Genomic DNA, 19,885 nt, shown 5'->3' on the forward strand with positions numbered 1-19,885 from the left:
CCTGTTAGCACATCCAACGCGTTTCCTTACGCACAGGTCCAGTGATTAGTTTCCCTTTATTTTAAGACAAATGCCCTAGATTAAGTCTTATTTTCAGGTGTGTTGCTGGGAGCTGATCTTCTGCACGGTGTTCTTGCATGTGCTATTTTATTTTAAATGTTTGATTGTCATGAACAGGGCACGGGGAATACTATTAATTACATCGTATCCCCTATGAGGGACATCACAACGTATGCATTTTTGTGAGTTTTTGGTCTGTGATCAAATTAATTTATTTTCCGACTCGACCAATCCTTTGATTAGTTGTATGGTTAGAGTCGGTGGCGACCCTAATGTTCTCACGTTAATTTCATAAGCAATAAGTATTTCCATTCCCAGTAATAACGTAATAACCCGTAGTAACAGGCTAGTTACAACGTGTATGGCTCACCATCTGTAAAAAGTGCTGTTTCGGTGTGACAACTTTAGCACTTTTAGTTAAGGAGCGGGCATGTGAAAGCTGTGACACCCAGGAAAACGGATGGCCTACGCTTTTCTATTCTAATATATAAAACCGGTAATTCAAAGAAGGAGCTGTGCTGCATAATTTTACATCTGAAAGGTGATGTCTATTCAAATTTCGGGCCAGTGACGTGGTGCTAGTAGCACCGCTACGATGATGAAAATCAGGTTTGCTTTAGATATTTGCTGTAAACGCCGTGATCGTTTGTTATCTCTGAGACTGGACTGCGTGAGTTTGTGTTATCCAAGAGCGCCTTTAAGGCGACAAAGACGCCAATACAGCACCTCACTGAGTTTGAAAGATGTCGTGTAATGGGGCTACGAGAAGGCGGATGTTCAATATGCGAATTGCAGAAATACGTGGCAGGTATGTAGCCACCGTATATGACTGCTAGCAGAAGTGGTCACGAGAACGTACGGTCGCAAAGAGACCGGGCTCACGACGGCTACGTGGCATCCCCGAGAGGGAAGAACATCGTGTTCGGCGTATGGCTGTGGCGCGTCTTACTGCGTCTGCAGCAGCTGGCGCTCTAATGACACAACAAACTGTTACAAATAGGTTACTTCGAAGACAGGTCCTTGTCAGATGCCCTGTAGCGTGCATTCCACTGACCCCAAATCACCGCAATTTGCGACTTCATCGGTGTCGAGTGAGTGTTCATTGCAGAGAATAATGGAGATCAGTTGTGTTTTCTGATGAAAGCTGGTTTCTGGCTCGGTCTCAGTGATGGTGGTGTCTTGGTTAGAAGGAGCTCAGTTGACTGCCTGCAAGCAACCTGTGTGTGTGTGTGTGTATGTGTGTGTTTGCTAGACGCACACGTCCTGCATCTGGAATTAAGAACTGGAGTGCGATTTCGTACGTCAGCAGGAGCACCATCGTGGCCATTCCACACTCGCTGCAAATTTGTACGTCAGTCTGGTGATCCGACCTGTTGTGCCGCCATTCATAAACACTACACAGGGGTGTCTTCTAACAGGATAACGCTCGCTCACATTGCGCTGTTGTAACCCAACGCGCTCTACAGAGTGACCTGCTCAGTCACCAGGTCTGTCTCCGGTCGAGCACGTATGGGATATCATAGAACCGCAACTCGCGCGTCAACCACATACAGCACTAACCATACCTGTAATGATCGACCAAGTGCAACAGGCAGGGAACCCCGTACCAATTACTGACATCCGGCACCTGTAAACAACATCCTGACAGTTACACCGATTGATAATGTACTAGCATTTTACATACACAATGGCTTACATCGCGCTCATATTAACCAGCGATATGCAACGTTAATCACGTAAATACGTTACGCAGACAAATGTGTTAGTAAAATTTCATTACTCTACATTAATTATTCTTTTGCTATTGTGGTATCTTCCGTCAGTCTGTGATTTGTGTAAATTAGAAACTCGTTATCAGTTAGGCAGAAATTACGTTTCGTCCGACTTGCCTTATTGTCGCAGGGTGACTCTACAAAGGAACAGGACGCACATGAAAGAATGCTCGTATTAATGCTATTTTAACGTGATTAACTACGAATTTTAGCTCTCTATTGAAGGGATAATCTGCAGCCGGCCAGAGTGGCCGAGCCGTTCTAGGCGCTGCAGTCTCGAACCGCGCGATAGCTACGGTCGCAGGGTTCGAATCCTGCCTCGGGCATGTTTGTGTATGATGTCCTTAGGTTAGTTACGTTTAAGTAGTTCTAAGTTCTAGGGGACTGATGACCTCAGAGGTTAAGTCCCATTGTGCTCAGAGCCATTTTAACCATTTTTGATAATCTGCAAATGAGTCGTTGTGCATCTGACCAGAATGCTGTAATGTGTCCTTGGGACTTGGAGCTCAGGTACAGATTCCAGCAGCCTCATCAGTATGAGAAGGGCTATTTTCTCCTCCTCCTCCTCCTCCTCCTTTTTGTTACTATGCTTCGAGGAATCCGAACAGAAAACTGTAAAAGCGTCATTTTATTTAGGAATCTGTATGCGCTGAACCATTATACGGAGAGGGATTAAATACTTTAAACTGTGTTCCTCCATCAGCGGCGTGGACTCCGGCTTACGCTCCCGGCCATTATGCTCCGTTGCACAAAGGCGGCGGCCCAGGGCTGTTAATACGATAAAAGGGCGACTCCATTAAGGAAACTAATGAACATTTTACGTCGGGACATTAATGGATAAAGACGGCGCGTCAAGGTGTGGTGGTTTTTATCCCCGCGGTGCGGCGCGGGGGTGGCAGGCGGCCGGGAAGTGCCCCGAGGCCAGACCGTCCCTGCCTGCCTGCTGTTGCCGACGTCGGCCGCCCGGAGGCTTTTCGCGACCGCTCGCTCTCCCGGGCAGCTTCTGCCGGCCGGACGGCCGTGGCTTTCCGCTGCCGTGGACCTCCTCCCCGTCTTCTTGCTAATGCGAGGTGCACTCGTGGCGGCCGCTACAGAAATAAGAGACAGAGAGATAGAGAATGCAGGACAATCAATAGTGAGGATACTACGCCTTCACTAAACTAGTGAAAGAGAACTGTGGTTAAAACTGGTAATATATACGGCGTGCATAGTATCTGCTTGGTATTTTTTTAAAATCTAGGTCGCTCATCAGCAGGGATACTACGTCCTCACAAAAGTTGTGTAAGAGCATTACTGTTGAAACATGTAATGCGAGTATAAATGTGCATAAAATACACTCTCCCAATAATGTACACATGTTGTTGTTATTGTGGTCTTCAGTCCTGAGACTGGTTTGATGCAGCTCTCCATGCTACTCTATCCTGTGCAAGCTTCTTCATCTCCCAGTACCTACTGAAGCCTACATCCTTCTGAATCTGCTTAGTGTATTCGTCTCTTGGTCTCCCTCTACGATTTTACCCTCCACGCTGCCCTTCATTACTAAATTGGTGATCCCTTGATGCCTCAAAACATGTCCTACCAACCGATCCCTTCTTCTGGTCAAGTTGTGCCACAAACTTCTCCCCAATCCTATGCAATATCTCCTGATTAGTTATGCGATCTACACATCTAATCTTCAGCATTTTTCTGTAGCATCACATTTCGAAAGCTTCTATTCTCTTCTTGCCCAAACTATTTGTCGTCCATGTTTCACTTCCATACATGGCTACACTCTATACTAATACTTTCAGAAACGACTTCCTGACACTTAAATCTATACTCGATGTTAACAAATTTCTTTTCTTCATAAATGCTTTCCTTGCCATTGCCAGTCTACATTTTATATCCTCTCTACTTCGACCATCATCAGTTATTTTGCTCCCCAAATAGCAAAACTCCTTTACTAATTTAAGTGTCTCATTTCCTAATCTAATTCCCTCAGCATCTCCCGACTTAATTCGACTACACATAAATTCTCACAAATACACGCATACCAAATGTTACATAACACCGCAGAAAAGTAAAACTGTGAACATTTCCGTTTTCATTTCCCCCTGTATGCCTACTCTGCAATTCAGAGTTAAGTGCTTGTCAGAGGATTCCAGTTTCAGTCCATTTCTCTACTGTTACACTCTGAAACACTACCCGTAAAAATCGAACAACTAATATATTCGTGCGAGCTCTGATTTCTGTTATTTCAATACGAGATAATTTATTCCTTGTGGATACGGAGGAGTCAACAATATATTTCCGCATTTGGAGGAGAAAGTTGCTGAATGAAATTTTGTGAAAAGGCCTCAGTGCAACGAGAAACGTTTTTGTTTTAATGAATGCTACACCAAATCACCTATCACGTCCATTAGACGCTCTCCCCTATTTTGTGACATCACAAAACGAGCTACTCTCCTTTTCGATTTCAACCATTACTCCTATCTCGTAAGGATCGCATACCACGCAGAAGTACTCTAGATGAGGACGGACAAGATTAGTGTAAGCAGTTTCTTTCGTACATTCGTAGCATCTCCTGTAAGAGTTCCGCGTACAAAACGCAGTCTTTGATTGCCTTTGTGATGGTTTCCATCGTCTTGAAGTATGCTTTTATCTTATACCAGACTGATCCTATACTTCTTCCAGCAGTTCTTTGTGTGCAGCTGGTTTTACTATAGAGAAGAACAGGCTGTGTACTCTGGACACGGTCCGGTTTATTGCCTACACTGCAACTGAAACTGAGTTTATCTCACATTACAGCTTAGTTTTTTCACAAGTACGCCTCGGCTCACAAATTTCTGTCGTGAGTCCCTTTTCTATTGTTTGCTCTACGTCCTTAAACCTCTGTGGACAAATATCACGGAACTTGGCCCGGGAGGAGCTCCCTGACGAGGTGCTCGGTGTTGCAGACTCTGAGCGGTTGCTTGCGACGACTGAAACTCTGCAAAAGGGCGTCTTTCCCCGCTGCACGAGGCCTGAGGAGCACTTCAAACATACAAATTCCAACCCCAAAAATACACAGAATCGTCCGAACGTATTAAGCAAAAAATAATAATGGTGTTTAGACTTATATCAACGACAGTTATGAACGATTCCTCAATAATACTAACTGCTAAAGGTATACATGTGTAGATGTGTCACAAAAACCCTGAAATAGTAACAAACGTATCTGCTCGTTTACACCTTCCGCACGACGTTCTCCGTGTGGTGGTTCCAGTTTAAGTTGTTCGTTATGCCAACTGCTGTCAGCTGCAGCTGGATATTATGCGGAATCAGAGGAGAGGGGTGAAAATGTGTACCGGACCAGGATTCGAACCCTGGATCTCGTGCGTATCTGACAGGTGCGTCAACCACTGCGCCATCGGGGACTTGGCGGACAGTCTCTTCACGCCTCCCGGCCGATCCACATTCACACCGAGCGCCACCTGCCCGCAGTCCCTGACCGTTTTACTCCCGTTCGCTAATCTGAGGTTTCCACAGAAGGTCGGACGAATTTGTGCATCCGCACTCAAGAAGGTGGATCCTAGGCCCTGCTAGGCGTATCAATCATATGATTTCTGTTCTTTCACACATGAAGGTAAGAATAAGGAGAAATTTTGATGTTAGAAGTGTTATGATTTTACCAGCGTTCAGCGCTGAAGGTAAACCATGCATCAGTTGGCTGAACAATAGAATCAACTCTAACATATACACTGAGACGCTAGAAAGAAAATTGATTAGAATTTATGACCTAGAGGACGAAAGTGCAATGTAAGAACAATATAATTGATGTATGTATGGTGCAGCTAGAAAAAAAATAGTAGTTCGTAGATAATGTTATCGATATGTTTCCAAGATTTAAAACCCATGAGAAACATTTGCGGAATACTTGCAAGGCGTGTTTATCGGAATGAAAGGCTATTTGAGACCGTATGTGAGCTGAAAGAGCAATACGAGAAAAATGGCCGACAATTTTACTGCGGGAACTACAAAGCGTAACGAAATCAGTGCCGAATAGAATGTCTCAAATACACTCCTGGAAATTGAAATAAGAACACCGTGAATTCATTGTCCCAGGAAGGGGAAACTTTATTGACACATTCCTGGGGTCAGATACATCACATGATCACACTGACAGAACCACAGGCACATAGACACAGGCAACAGAGCATGCAGAATGTCGGCACTAGTACAGTGTATATCCACATTTCGCAGCAATTCAGGATGCTATTCTCCCATGGAGACGATCGTAGAGATGCTGGATGTAGTCCTGTGGAACGGCTTGCCATGCCATTTCCACCTGGCGCCTCAGTTGGACCAGGGTTCGTGCTGGACGTGCGGACCGCGTGAGACGACGCTTCATCCAGTCCCAAACATGCTCAATGGGGGACACATCCGGAGATCTTGCTGGCCAGGGTAGTTGACTTACACCTTCTAGAGCACGTTGGGTGGCACGGGATACATGCGGACGTGCATTGTCCTGTTGGAACAGCAAGTTCCCTTGCCGGTCTTCGAATGGTAGAACGATGGGTTCGATGACGGTTTGGATCTACCGTGCACTATTCAGTGTCCCCTCGACGATCACCAGAGGTGTACGGCCAGTGTAGGAGATCGCTCCCCACACCATGATGCCGGGTGTTGGCCCTGTGTGCCTCGGTCATATGCAGTCCTGATTGTGGCGCTCACCTGCACGGCGCCAAACATGCATACGACCGTCATTGGCACCAAGGCAGAAGCGACTCTCATCGCTGAAGACGACACGTCTCCATTCGTCTCTCCATTCACGCCTGTCGCGACACCACTGGAGGCGGGGTGCACGATGTTGGGGCGTGAGCGGAAGACGGCCTAACGGTGTGCGGGACCGTAGCCCAGCTTCATGGAGACGGTTGCGAATGGTCCTCGCCGATACCCCAGGAGCAACAGTGTCCCTAATTTGCTGGGAAGTGGCGGTGCGGTCCCCTACGGCACTGCGTAGGATCCTACGGTCTTGGCGTGCATCCGTGCGTCGCTGCGGTCCGGTCCCAGGTCGACGGGCACGTGCACCTTCCGCCGACCACTGGCGACAACATCGATGTACTGTGGAGACCTCACGCCCCACGTGTTGAGGAATTCGGCGGTACGTCCACCCGGCCTCCCGCATGCCCACTATACGCTCTCGCTCAAAGTCCGTCAACTGCACATACCTTTCACGTCCACGCTGTCGCGGCATGCTACCAGTGTTAAAGACTGCGATGGAGCTCTGTATGCCACGGCAAACTGGCTGACACTGACGGCGGCGGTGCACAAATGCTGCGCAGCTAGCGCCATTCGACGGCCAACACCGCGGTTCCTGGTGTGTCCGCTGTGCCGTGCGTGTGATCATTGCTTGTACAGCCCTCTCGCAGTGTCCGGAGCAAGTATGGTGGGTCTGACACACCGGTGTCAATGTGTTCTTTTTTCCATTTCCAGGAGTGTATTTAGGAAGCACAGAGGATGCACAAAGTACTGACAATACAGTAACACAATACGACTGCTAGCGCCTCTATACCAGTTTCCATCCACGAATTGCAAGCGCCTTATTTTGTTACTCGTATTATGAAAGAAAGTTTGTAATTCCTTTATGACGTGTGAATGTCTTATATGTGTCTACAGCCTTCATAGAAAATTCGATACACGTATGCTTCAGACATTGTACTGTTACATTTCTGGAGCCCTGTATCTATTCTGATTTCCACTGCCGTATAAAAAGTATGGGGTGGAATTTCCTAACGCAGGTAGGTGGGTGCTTAGACGAGCCGTCTATTCGGAATCAGAAAGGAACAGCGGTGCCATTTATCTATTAACCGCACTCGATGTGAGATAAGGCAGTGTTGTGTGCGCCCGGCTCTACTACGGAGACCTGGAAACACGAAAAATCTGTGGCAGTGAGGGTTTTGACTGCGGAATGAGTGTCAGGAAATCAAATTCGCGGTCGGATGACTGCTGTGAATGGCGAACACAGTATGTTAAGTGCGTGGGTGTGTGCATGGAGCAAACGACTTGGAGAAGATCGGATATCATTGGAAGGGAGCAGTTTGCCAGGACCGGACCACCACGTCCTTCTACCAATGCTGCGGTGGATACTGCCGTCAGAAACGATCAACGGCAGACGTTGAAAGACTTTCGGCTCAGTCAAGGTACCGCTCATGCCCTCACAATAGACAAGCTGAACAAAATGTCGACAGCACTGCAGCGCATGAAACAGAGTCGCTATAAAGAATATCGTTTCGTGACCCGCACCGTCGTGGGAGGTGAAATATCATGTCATCATTCTGAACAGGAGATTAAGTTTCAAAGACAACGATGGAAGCACGTGGACTCGGAAGAAGTTCACAGCCCTTCATGCCGGCTTCGAGAACATCATGATGGCCTCTTCCTTTGACAGCAATGGCCCACTGCTCATTAACGTTCTGGAACAGGGTGTCGCAATTAACCCACAGAGGTACGAGGACACATTACAAAAGCTGGAACGCTCCATCTAGTCCAAAGGCCTAGGAATGTTGACTGACGACACCATTTTGTTGTGTGATAATGTCCGACCACTTCTTGACTAGGTCGCTTTAGTTACGCTGCAGACGTTTCACTGGGAAGCCGTTACACGTCCTCCACTTAGTCGCGAACTTTCCTTTTTGGAGCCCTGAAGAAAGACATTCGTGGCCCTCTATCTGTTTCCAACCTAAATGTGCACGCCTGAGTACATTCATGGTTCCGTAGGCAACGCAACTTTTTCGTGTGAAAGCACTGTCCATCTTGCATTACAGCGGCATAAATGAATTATGGAGATTACTTTTGAAATATTTAAGAGTTTACTTAATTTTTTTCTAAACATAGTTTATGAAAATTTCCGTGGTCATAAAATTATACTAAAAATATTATGAAAACATTGCTCCTCACACCAGCCTAGAGCAGTTCGTGCTCCATGCCACCAGCTCCAGCAACCAGCAAAGGGTAACGCTCTGAGGCTGATCAAACTATGATCGATACTGGATCCGTTTTTAAAATAAAAAATTCTGTGCGATGCAGACTGTTTCTGTTATATATTTAATCCTCGAGCAGGTGCGGCGATTTTCATAACATGGCCTGGATCGCAGAGTACTTTATATACATGTACGGGATAGCTGTATCTATGTTACCAAGGTAGAGATGTATGAACAGAATTACACTTCAGGCTTAGTTTAACTAAACAACGACAAGATGAACTTATATTATATGAGTAAATCACGCTTTAACCAAACAATAATAAACTTTCACAGTATCACTGTGTTGCCGCATTCAAGTGCAATCGCACAGTAGTGACGATCTCGTAGCGTTAAACAGCGCAGATGCATCAGATCTCCGCAGAACACTTATTCGATTACTAATTATCTCGTAGGCATCTGCCTGATTATGGGGTTGAGCTCCTAGCTCGGAAACTGAGTCATGTTCTTTCACCGATCGTAAACATTTTCTCATCTGGCTCGAAATGGTTCTAATGGCTCTGAGCACTATGGGACTTAACGTCTGAGGTCATCAGTCTCCTAGAACTACTTAAACATAACTAACCTGAGGACATCACACACATCAATGCCCCAGGCAGGGTTCGAACGTACGACCGTAGCGGTCGTGCGGTTCCGGACTGAAGCGCCTAGAACAGCTCGACCACAAGAGCCGGCCATCTGGCTCTCTGTTTTTTATTACTACTGCTCACCTGAACGTACAACATCACGGCTTATCACTGCGTTAACTGAATTAATAATGAAAGAATAGAAGCGGGTTCGCAATTGTAAAACAATAAAGGAATAGCACAAAACAATTTTGTTTGTGGTTGGTGCACGAGGATTGTCATTATTTTTCCCCATCTGTCTCGTTTCCATTTGACTGGCCATTATATTACACGTATACTACATTAGCAGACCCAAACAAAAGACTGTAGATTATCTGTGTTCGTTTCCATGCACTGCACTGTCTTACATGTAAACATTTCAGCTGTGTTACATCGGCACAGGTGTACAGCACAGCAAGATAATTGTGAGAGCGCCATTCACAGTAGCTTATTGTGTGGTATGGAAGGATTAACGTTACCACAAGAAAACAGATTACATGGTATTCCACCAACCGTCCCAGCGGCACAAGCTGAAAATAAAGCCGACTTGCAAAATTCGGTGTAAGTTATGTCAAAGTGTGGAAAAGCTACTGTAACGATCATCGACGCAATATTACGCAACCAGAGGTATATTTCTTCGCCAAAGGACATTCAACAATTAGTGACGGGAGCGTTATTTATAAGTACCGATCGAGACACCTGACAGGTTATGGCTGGCGACCGTAATCAGGCGGCCGCCATGCTGCTGGATCCTCCAGTATCCGCTGGACAGCAGTCGTCGCCTTCATCTACATCTACATACATACTCCGCAATCCACCATACGGTGCTTGGAGGAGGTTAACTCGTACCACAACTAGCATCTTCTGTCCCTGTTCCACTCCCAACCAGAACGAGGGAAAAATGACTGCCTATATGCCTCTGTAGGAGCCCTAATCTCTCTTATCGTATCGTTTTAGTCTTTCCGCGAAATATAAGTTGGCGGTTCCCTAAATTTCCTCAGTATCGATTCACGAAATGAACGCCTCCTTTCCTCCAGAGTTTCCCACCCGAGTTCCTGAAGCATTTGCGTGACACTCGCGTGATGATCAAACCTACCAGTAACAAATCTAGCAGCCCTCCTCTGAATTGTTTCTATGTCATCCCTCAACCCGACCTAATAGGGGTCCCAAACGCTCAAGCAGTACTTAAGAATAGGTCGTATTAGTGTTTTATAAGCGATCTCCTTTACAGATGAACCACATCTTCCCAAAATTCTACCAATGAACCGAAGACGACTATCCGCCTTCCCCACAACTGCCATTACATGCTTGTCCCACTTCATATCGCTCTGCAATGTTACCCCCAAATATTTAATCGACTTGGCTGTGTCAAGCGCTACACTACTAATGGAGTCTTAAAAAATTACGGGATTCTTTTTCCTATTCATCTGCATTAATTTACATTTATCTATATTTAGAGTTAGCTGTCATTCTTAACACCAGTCACAAATCCTGTCCAAGTAATCTTGTATCCTCCTACAGTCACTCAACGACGACACCTTCCCGTACACCACAGCATCATCAGCCACAAGTTGCTATCCAACCTATCCTAAAGATCATTTATGCAGATAGCAAACAACAGCGGACCTACCACACTTCCCTGGTACCCTCAGCTCCGATGGACACTCTCCATCGAGGACAACGTACTTGGTTGTATTGCTTTAAAAGTCTTCGAGCCACTCACATATTTGGAAACTAATCCCATATGGTCGTACATTAGTTAGGAGTCAGCAGTGGGGCACCGAGTCAAACACTTTCCGGAAGTCAAGCAGTGTGGCATCCGTCTGAGACCCTTTAGACGGATGTCACATCCCTTGACTTCCATCAGTCTGCCACTCGCACGGCGCTCCCAGAATACGGGTCGCCGTTCCACCACACTTCCGCGACACAGGCGGCGGCTACAAACCACTGTCTACGCCGAGCCCATTCATCCCGGTCTACAGAATTTCTGCGCTAGCTTCAGCTATCAGTTGCCGGTGTGATTCAGTGTCTGGTCAGCTCGCTCACTGCCGGCAGCATTTTGTCTTCAGGGACGTCCGCTACCCTACTTCGACACGAAGGTACAAGCGTCCACGCTAGGCTCCGTCACTGGGCGACGGCATCCACCTTTAGACGGTCTAGGTAGTTGGAACAGTACAGCGTTTTCATGAACACCCTCTGTCTCGCTACAGCCATTTTACCCCCGAACTACTGCAGTAGTCCTGCCAACCCATCAGACCTACAGTGCCCATGGGAGAGAGCCAAACGTCACCTCGACAAACACGAGAGACGGAACGGCTCCTCCACCAACCACCGATGAGGTCGTTGTAGCCTAGGCTTCTACGTTTGAATTGGACGAGCCATCGCCATGTCATATACAGGGCAACAGGCATATTCCGTATTTATAGATTTTCCGAAAGCATTTTACACGGTGCACCACTGTAGACAATGAAAGAATGTACGAGGATATGGAACAGGTTCACGGATTTGTGAGTGGCTTGAAGACTTCTGAAGTTATTGAACGCAGTAATCTGTCGTCGACGGCGAGTGTTGATCATATACAAATGCATTGTCAGGGGTGTCTCAGCGAAGTGTGATAGCACCGCTGTTGTTCTGCGTAAACATAAATGACTTGGTGGACAGGGTGGGTAGCAATCTGCGGTTGTTCGCAAATGATGTTGCGGTGCGCAGTAAAGTGTCGACTTTGAGTGTCTGTAGGAGAATACAAGACGACAGACAAAATTTCTGGTTGGTGTGATGAACGGCAGCTAGTTCTAAATGTAGAAAAACGTAAGTAAATGTGGTTGAGAGCGAAAAACAAACTCGTAATATTCGGATACAGGAATAGTGGTGTCCCGCCAGACACAGTAACGTTGTCCAAACATCTCGGCGTAAAGCTGCACAGGGTATAAAATGGAACGAGCATATAAGGGTTGTGGCAGGAAAGGCGAATGGTGAACTTTGATTTATTGGGAGAATTCTAGAGAAGTGGTTCATCTGTAAAGGAGACCGCATATTACGTTAGTGTCACCTGTTCTCGAGTACTGCTCGACTGTTTGGGATCCGTACAAAGTTGTATTACAGAAAGACATGGAATCAATTCAGAGACGAGCTGCTATATTTATTAATGTTAGGTTCGAAAAACTTGCAAATGTTACAGAGACGCATCAGTAACGGAAATGGGAATCGCTGGAGAGAAGGTGACATTCTTTTAGAGGAACACTATTGCGAAAATTTGAAGCTAACTGTAGAAAGATTCCGTTCCCTTCAGTATACATTGCTCGTAAGGACCACGAATACAGGATACGAAAAAGTAGGGCTCATACAGAGGCATATAGACAGTCAGTCGTTTTTCCGTCGTTGTATTTGGGAGTGGAACAGGAAAGGAAATGACTACTAGTGGTACAGGGGTGCCCTCTTCCCACGTGCCGTAAAGCGGACTGTGGAGTACCGCTGTACATGTTAACGTAGGTCACGAAAACAGGTGGATAATAGACTCTGTCCTAAATTTCCCTTACTTTATGAAACTAGAAGCATGAGACTTCATGCTCTACTACATTATGAAACAAAACCTGTACTATTCCTATAGAAAGCCAGAAGAATTGATATGTTAGAAAAGAAATTAAAAACTCATTTAAAAACGCATTTGTGTGAGACAAATGAAGTATCGGTTGTTTCAGAATGAATATCGGGGTTGTAAGGCTTTGTGGGATTTATTACATTCAACTTGCAATTATAAGTAATACATCACACGCAAGAGCATTTCAGAGTTTCATTTCCATTTTTTTTACAGTTTTTAGTGTAAGCATCATTCGTCACATTTCACACATCGAGTATAATTGTCAACGTTGCAAACGAAATGTTGCTGCACGTCGGAAAAGATTTTCTAAATCGTGCAATCTCCAGTGATGTACAGACAATACATGTATGTGTAAATGTGAACACAAATAACGTGCGCATGTGGGCGTCCGCAAATCCCCACGATATGGTATAAGTGCAACGAGTCTCGTTTAAATTGAATATTTCTTGTACCACGTCCAGGTGAAAAGTTTGTGCGCCTTTCTTTTTCGGTGAAGCAACTGGTGTTGCTTACGTTGATGCTCTATAAATATGGCTCGTTCCTCGATTGGAAGACGCTGCGCCACAGAAATTTGTCAGCAAGGGGCCGGATAACAGAGCTTGTTTCGTATGGTCTAAACGTTCACCTGATCTAGCTGGTTGTGATTTTTACCTTTTGGGTTTCATAGAGCATCTGGTGTGTGCGGCTTTCTACCAGCTCCTTTACCCGAATTTGGAAACAGGACTGAAGTAGTTGCTGCAACAATTATTCCAGACACACTGATCGCGGTTCTAGAAGACCTCAATATCAACTCCATGTGTGCTTTGTGACGAAAAGATGCACATATTGAACACTTGTAGGAAGAACTGTTTGAGATAGTATCTCATTTCACATGTTATTTATAATTGTCAGGTGAATCTAAGAAAACCTAACATCCCTTAAAACTCCTTAAAAATCTTGCAACCTTGAAATGTATTATCTTGATAGCTATTTCAATTGGGAATGGTGTGAACTAAGACAGTATTATTATCAATATGTTTTGGAAAAATGTCAGCATCGGTCGTAAAGTTTGAAATCCTTTATTTTACACATCTGTTTCGGTCACTGTGCGGCCATTTTCAGTTCTTATGTACTTTTAGCACTGAAGATGGTCACACAGTGACCCAAATCGATCTGTAAAATAAAGGACTTCAATCTTCGCAACCGATGCTGCCATTTATCCAAAATATAATGTTTATAATGTTGTGTCATTCCTTATTCCAAGTAATTTCAAATCTGCATGAGATTATCAAAAATTGATTGGCAGGTTGTGCGTGCCAGATTGCAACTCGAAGATTTTCCTGTCATTGTCAATGTTATTAGAGCAATGATCAGGAGCATTGCATGGCTAAGATCGAAATTAGGACATTCAGTTTTAGTCTCCTTCTATGTTCTAAAACAGCTGACATTCGGCTGTACAATGAAAGAGTCAGTCTGGAAACAACACCCCAGACCTTTTGCTAAAACAGTTATTTATCATACCCTTTCTACCAGGAGGTCTGTCTCAACAGTGTGTGTTAGAGGGATGTTTGTGAAGTCTGAGAAGCAGGAGCGGCAGGCACCGGAGGAATTGAAGATGAGAGGGAGAGGCGTTTGGTCTCTTAGTCTAGTCAAATGGCGAATCTTAGTGTAAATTTTTGTACAAGTCTTTTTATGACAGTCCAGCAGTTTGGCGTCTAGCACATGTTGAAGTTAGTGTAATTTCGGACGTCGCTGCCAAAACCAAGCTCCGAATCCCCCATTATACTATGATGTTCGTGCAAATTTCAAAATGATTGCTTTCATGACTCCTATGATGAAAGGATGTTCAAGTAATTTATCTGTATTACTTATTAATTCGGCATTTGGTAATGAAAGTAATTGTGATATTATATTATTAATATAATAATTGTGAAGAAATTTCAAAGAAGTTTCATCCTCTTTACGATTCATGCGCCACTGCCCTCGTCTTTACTTGATTCGTTTGAAGAATGTGAGTGCGTGTGCGTATGTAGCTAGAGTAAGCTAACAGGGGCGGTATGGGATGAGTTCTATGCAGAAAGAGAAGCTAGTGTCAGATTGCATTACTTATTACATAGTAAATTTGTTTCAATATTTGAACGTTGTTTACTTAAAATGTTATCCAGAAGATCCATTAAAAAAACGAAACAAGTAAGCTGTGGATACTGTGGATAACTAAGAGAATCAAAATCTCACATAAGTGGCAAAGAGAAATTTGTGTAAGCACTACAGTAAATAAGATCAGACATTACTTACTGACTGTAAAAAGGTACTGTAGTTTTTAAGCAATTAAAATGATCAGAATTATGTATGTCCTAAAAGAAAAAAAATGCAGATAATAAGAATTAAACTGTAGGGGACAACATCAAATGGTTGACACAGCTTCCAGTCAGTGTACAAAATTTCATGTCGATTAAAGTAAATTATAGTGTTGTGACTGAAATTCACAACATGCAAGTACTTGTAACAATCAGTTTCTAAATGTGGAGGTAAATATATTATTAAATGATTCAGTTGAAGAAGCAAGGCAAGATATTAACAATGCCAATACACAATACTTTAACCAATAGAAGTAGTAACTTTCGTTTAAGTTAATGCAACGACAAAAATTCCACAAAACAGTACGTCACTTGGAGTAGAGACAATTCCAAAAAGAGTTCTGGGAAGATGTTCCAACTTAATATATAACACTCTTAGTGATATATGCCACAGGCAGGCTGAAATACGTCGTTCTTAAACCACTTCATAAGAAAGGTGACAGGACAGTCTTAAAAATTATCACAGAGTTTCCTTAATGACATTTCCTTCCAAAATAGCAATGTACTCATGAGTACACAGACTTAAATAGAATTAATTTAGTGAACTTATCTCAGTTTTGATTCCAGAAAGGTTGCTAGACTGGGATTGGAACTTACTCCTTCCCTCATCAAACAATAAAAGCCTTAAATAGTAACACACCGCCAGATCGAATTTTTTAAAAATTTTCCAAAGTGTCTGATTGTGTAGGTTATGTCACTCAAGCCTTATGGAAGTGAACATCTTTATGCACAGCTGGTTAACAAACTGGATTCAAAAGGGTGTGCTAAATAATTCTGACAATGTTGGAAAGATAGAAAATTTTAGAGATGGGAAAAAACCCCTTACAAAGGGAGTCCCTTATACATGTGGATGACCTTCCACTGAACATTCAACAAACAAAATAGATAATTTTAGCAGACGATACTAGTGTTATAATAAATTTCGTTATAGAGAAAGCAACAGAAGAGTTGGTCAATGATGTATTCGAAGGAAATATTAAGTGGTTCTCTGAAAATTCACTCACCCTAAAACTTGAAAACCAGAACCCTACATTCAGTACTGTACAATATATAGTCAGGGGAAGAATTAAAGCCGGCCGCGGTGGTCTAGCGGTTCTAGGCGCGCAGTCCGGAACCGTGGGACTGCTACGGTCGCAGGTTCGAATCCTGCCTCGGGCATGGATGTGTGTGATGTCCTTAGGTTTAAGTAGTTCTAAGTTCTAGGGGACTGATGACCACAGATGTTAAGTCCCATAGTGCTCAGAGCCATTTGAACCATTTTTTTGAAGAATTAAATCGGCACGTTATCATGAGTCAGTAAGAACGGTAGAATCTCCAGATTTTTGGAGATACATATTAATGAAAACTTGAACTGGAAGAAGAATACTACTGAGCTTCTCAGACAACTAAATTCAGCTGCTTTTTCGCTTCGTATAATTGCCAATCTTTGAAACAAACACATCAACATCGTGACATATCCTGCCTATTTACACTCAGTAATGCCTTACAGAATAAGTATGTGTGGTAAATCATCTCCTATAAAGAAAGTATTGATTGCAAAAGTTGAACAATAGGAATAATATGTGGTGTTCACCCACACCTCATTTAGTTACTTCTTCAATCAATTGTGCATTTTAACTGTGTCGTCACATCACATACACTCGGTAATGAAATTCCTCATATATAATTCCTAAGAATTTGAGAAAAACAGTGATGTCCAACAGCACTAGAGGGAAAAATGGTCATTATTATCCACTGTTGAGGCTGTCAGAGGCTGAGGGAGAGGTTCAATACGCAGCAACAAAAAGGTTTGTTCGTTTGCCCAATAACATAAAACGTCTGACAGGTACAGAGTTTTAGAGCTTATTTAAAATCATTCCATTGACGATATTCTACTTAACAGTTGGTGGACAGCACAAAAAAGGTATTAATGAGAGTAGCTGCCTCAGTACGATTAAAAATAATGTTGTGTTCATTACTGCTAACACTAATCATGTATACAAACCTAGCAAACTGCTTCGTTCCACATCATTTCTATAAAAGAATCATTCAGATGATTTATGGAACATGTAACTAAGTAATTATCAATGGCACCTAAATAAGGTAAGAGACGACTAATTTCTGTTATACCAGATTACAGGTGAATAATTACTTACCTATTATAATTATAATGAACTGTAGCTGAAACCATTGTACTAATTTCAGTTCATACCAGATAACAGGTAAATAATTACTTACCTATTGTAATTATAACCAGTGTACAGTGTTTTTTGAAGTAATAAGGTCATGAGGTTTCACTTAGGGAAATTATAATAACAACAACGTGAAATAATGCTTACCATCTTTTGCTACAGTCTTGTTACACGTCTTCTTCCTGCACAGCTTCATCTAAGTCTTACGAAGCGAGGTGACTGACATTCAGGCAAACTGTATCGCGGTTGCTACAGAATTTCGAGCAATGGAGAGCTGTTTTTCAGCAGAGTTTTGCTTTTGCGTAAGACATACGTCAGAATAACATTCTGGCCACTGAAACATAATGGCTGGAACCAGACGATGCTTGGACTCGTGCAACCCTAGCCACTGTTGTATCTGTTGGTAGACTTGTTAGTATTCGCTTGAAAGCATCCTCTTCAGTTCGTGGCAGAGAAGCCATATTGGCAATTGTTCTTAATGTCGATTGCGTGTAGGAAATGAACACACTTCGTATGCCGCGATCGCAGTGTATATCATTTTATAATTCCAAAATGACCCATTTCAAGAGTCTTATGCTGTCATCATCTGATCTAAAGTATGAACATCAGGACAGTATAGGAGAGGAGTGGAGGGAGACTACGAGTCATTTCGCGGATTATACAGTATAAGATATACAAAATTGCACGTACCTTATGGAACTTGTGAAATTTCCATGTTACATTACATGAAGTCAAACCCGAACGGCAGTCCACACGTATATACGTCTTGGTAAGATCCAATTGATAAAATGCACAGTTGATAAAATGCACACAGTTGATAAAAACCTCGTACCATCCATGACCGCGAACGTAGCCCTCCCAAGCTTGCAACACAGCGCTACATTACAGACAGAGTGTTAACATAGAGGCGGCAGACCCACTTAACATTAGATGTCTCGCCACTGGATGGAGTGTGGTGTACAAGCTAAATGATCACATGCTGTGGTTACAAGCAATGATTAGTTGAGCACCAGTAACAAATATAAATTTTTCAAAGTGCCCTAAATAAAAAATAGGAATGCCATCTGTCCGTTCACATAAAATTGCCATGGGCTTATGTTCCATACAAAATCTTTAGTAATTACCTATTACGTGCTTATTGATTGTGAGAAAGCAACAGTAATAATCAAAAAATACTGTCCCCTTAACTAATAAAGCACGAGTGAGCGCACGAATGCTTCACCGGTCAGACCTGGAGGGCTCCTGAAAATTATCACCTATGGAGAATGGGTGGGGTCATACTTTAGCACTGAACTGAGGCATGGAACAGACAATCAAGAAGACAGGTATAGAAATGCTGTGGTGTACAAATTGCACTGCAGCCAGTATGAAGCCATTTATGTTGGTCATGTAGGGAGATCTTCTTACATCCGCTTCAGAGGACACAAGTGTGCATAACAGAACTATCTTTGCGGACCATGTTAGTATATCTAAGAAGACAGATATCCGCCGTAGCATAAAAATTCTTCATAATGCTCCCCTACAGTAAAAAGCTTAACATAATGGAAAACATACAAATTTACTGAAATAAAAACGATACCAAGCTCACTTTCTTACTGACCAAGTAGATTCAGCTGACCATATTTTTTTAGCATTTTTGATACTGAATTAGGAGTTTACGTAAGTCAGAGGTAGAGATGGCTGGTTACTAAGTTGGTTGGTTTATAAACGCAGTATGTAATACAGACATGTAGGCGCTTATATTAGGACAGCCTGTACGTTATCATGATACAACCCCCAAACCTCATAGGAAACCTATTCCACGTGTAACTGTCACATTGTACGACTAACGATACCTTGCATCCAACTGGTACTTCATATAGCAGTCATTCAATATTTCTTCGTCTAGTGCATTATTTTTGGAGCTTTGTCGCCATAAATCCTCCAGGCCTGCAGATATTCTCTCATCCCTTAGCCATGATACTAAGTACGAACCTCGGATTCAGTCCAGATACATGGTTTTCGTCATTCACGTTTGCTTAAATGTCCCCATTTACAGTAATTCTGAAGGAGTTGTACAGTTGTTCGAAGTCATCATCGAGGAGTCAAAATGATGGTGTGACTGGATCACTTAACTTCCAATCTAGTTTCGGTGAACGAGGTTAAAGACGACATTATATTGTTGTCTCACATCAAAAATATCGTACGTAGGCTGCCAGGAATAGTGAGACATGTGTATAAGGACATAAGTTTGTTGTATTAAATTGATGATGCAAGCTATATAGGTCGGCATATAATAAATTGTTTACGACTTTTACGACGGTGGCACAATTCAGCTAAGTCATTACGTTAGTTGCCTAGCA

This window comes from Schistocerca gregaria, chromosome 6, assembly GCF_023897955.1.
Source record: "Schistocerca gregaria isolate iqSchGreg1 chromosome 6, iqSchGreg1.2, whole genome shotgun sequence".
Taxonomy (NCBI): domain Eukaryota; kingdom Metazoa; phylum Arthropoda; class Insecta; order Orthoptera; family Acrididae; genus Schistocerca; species Schistocerca gregaria.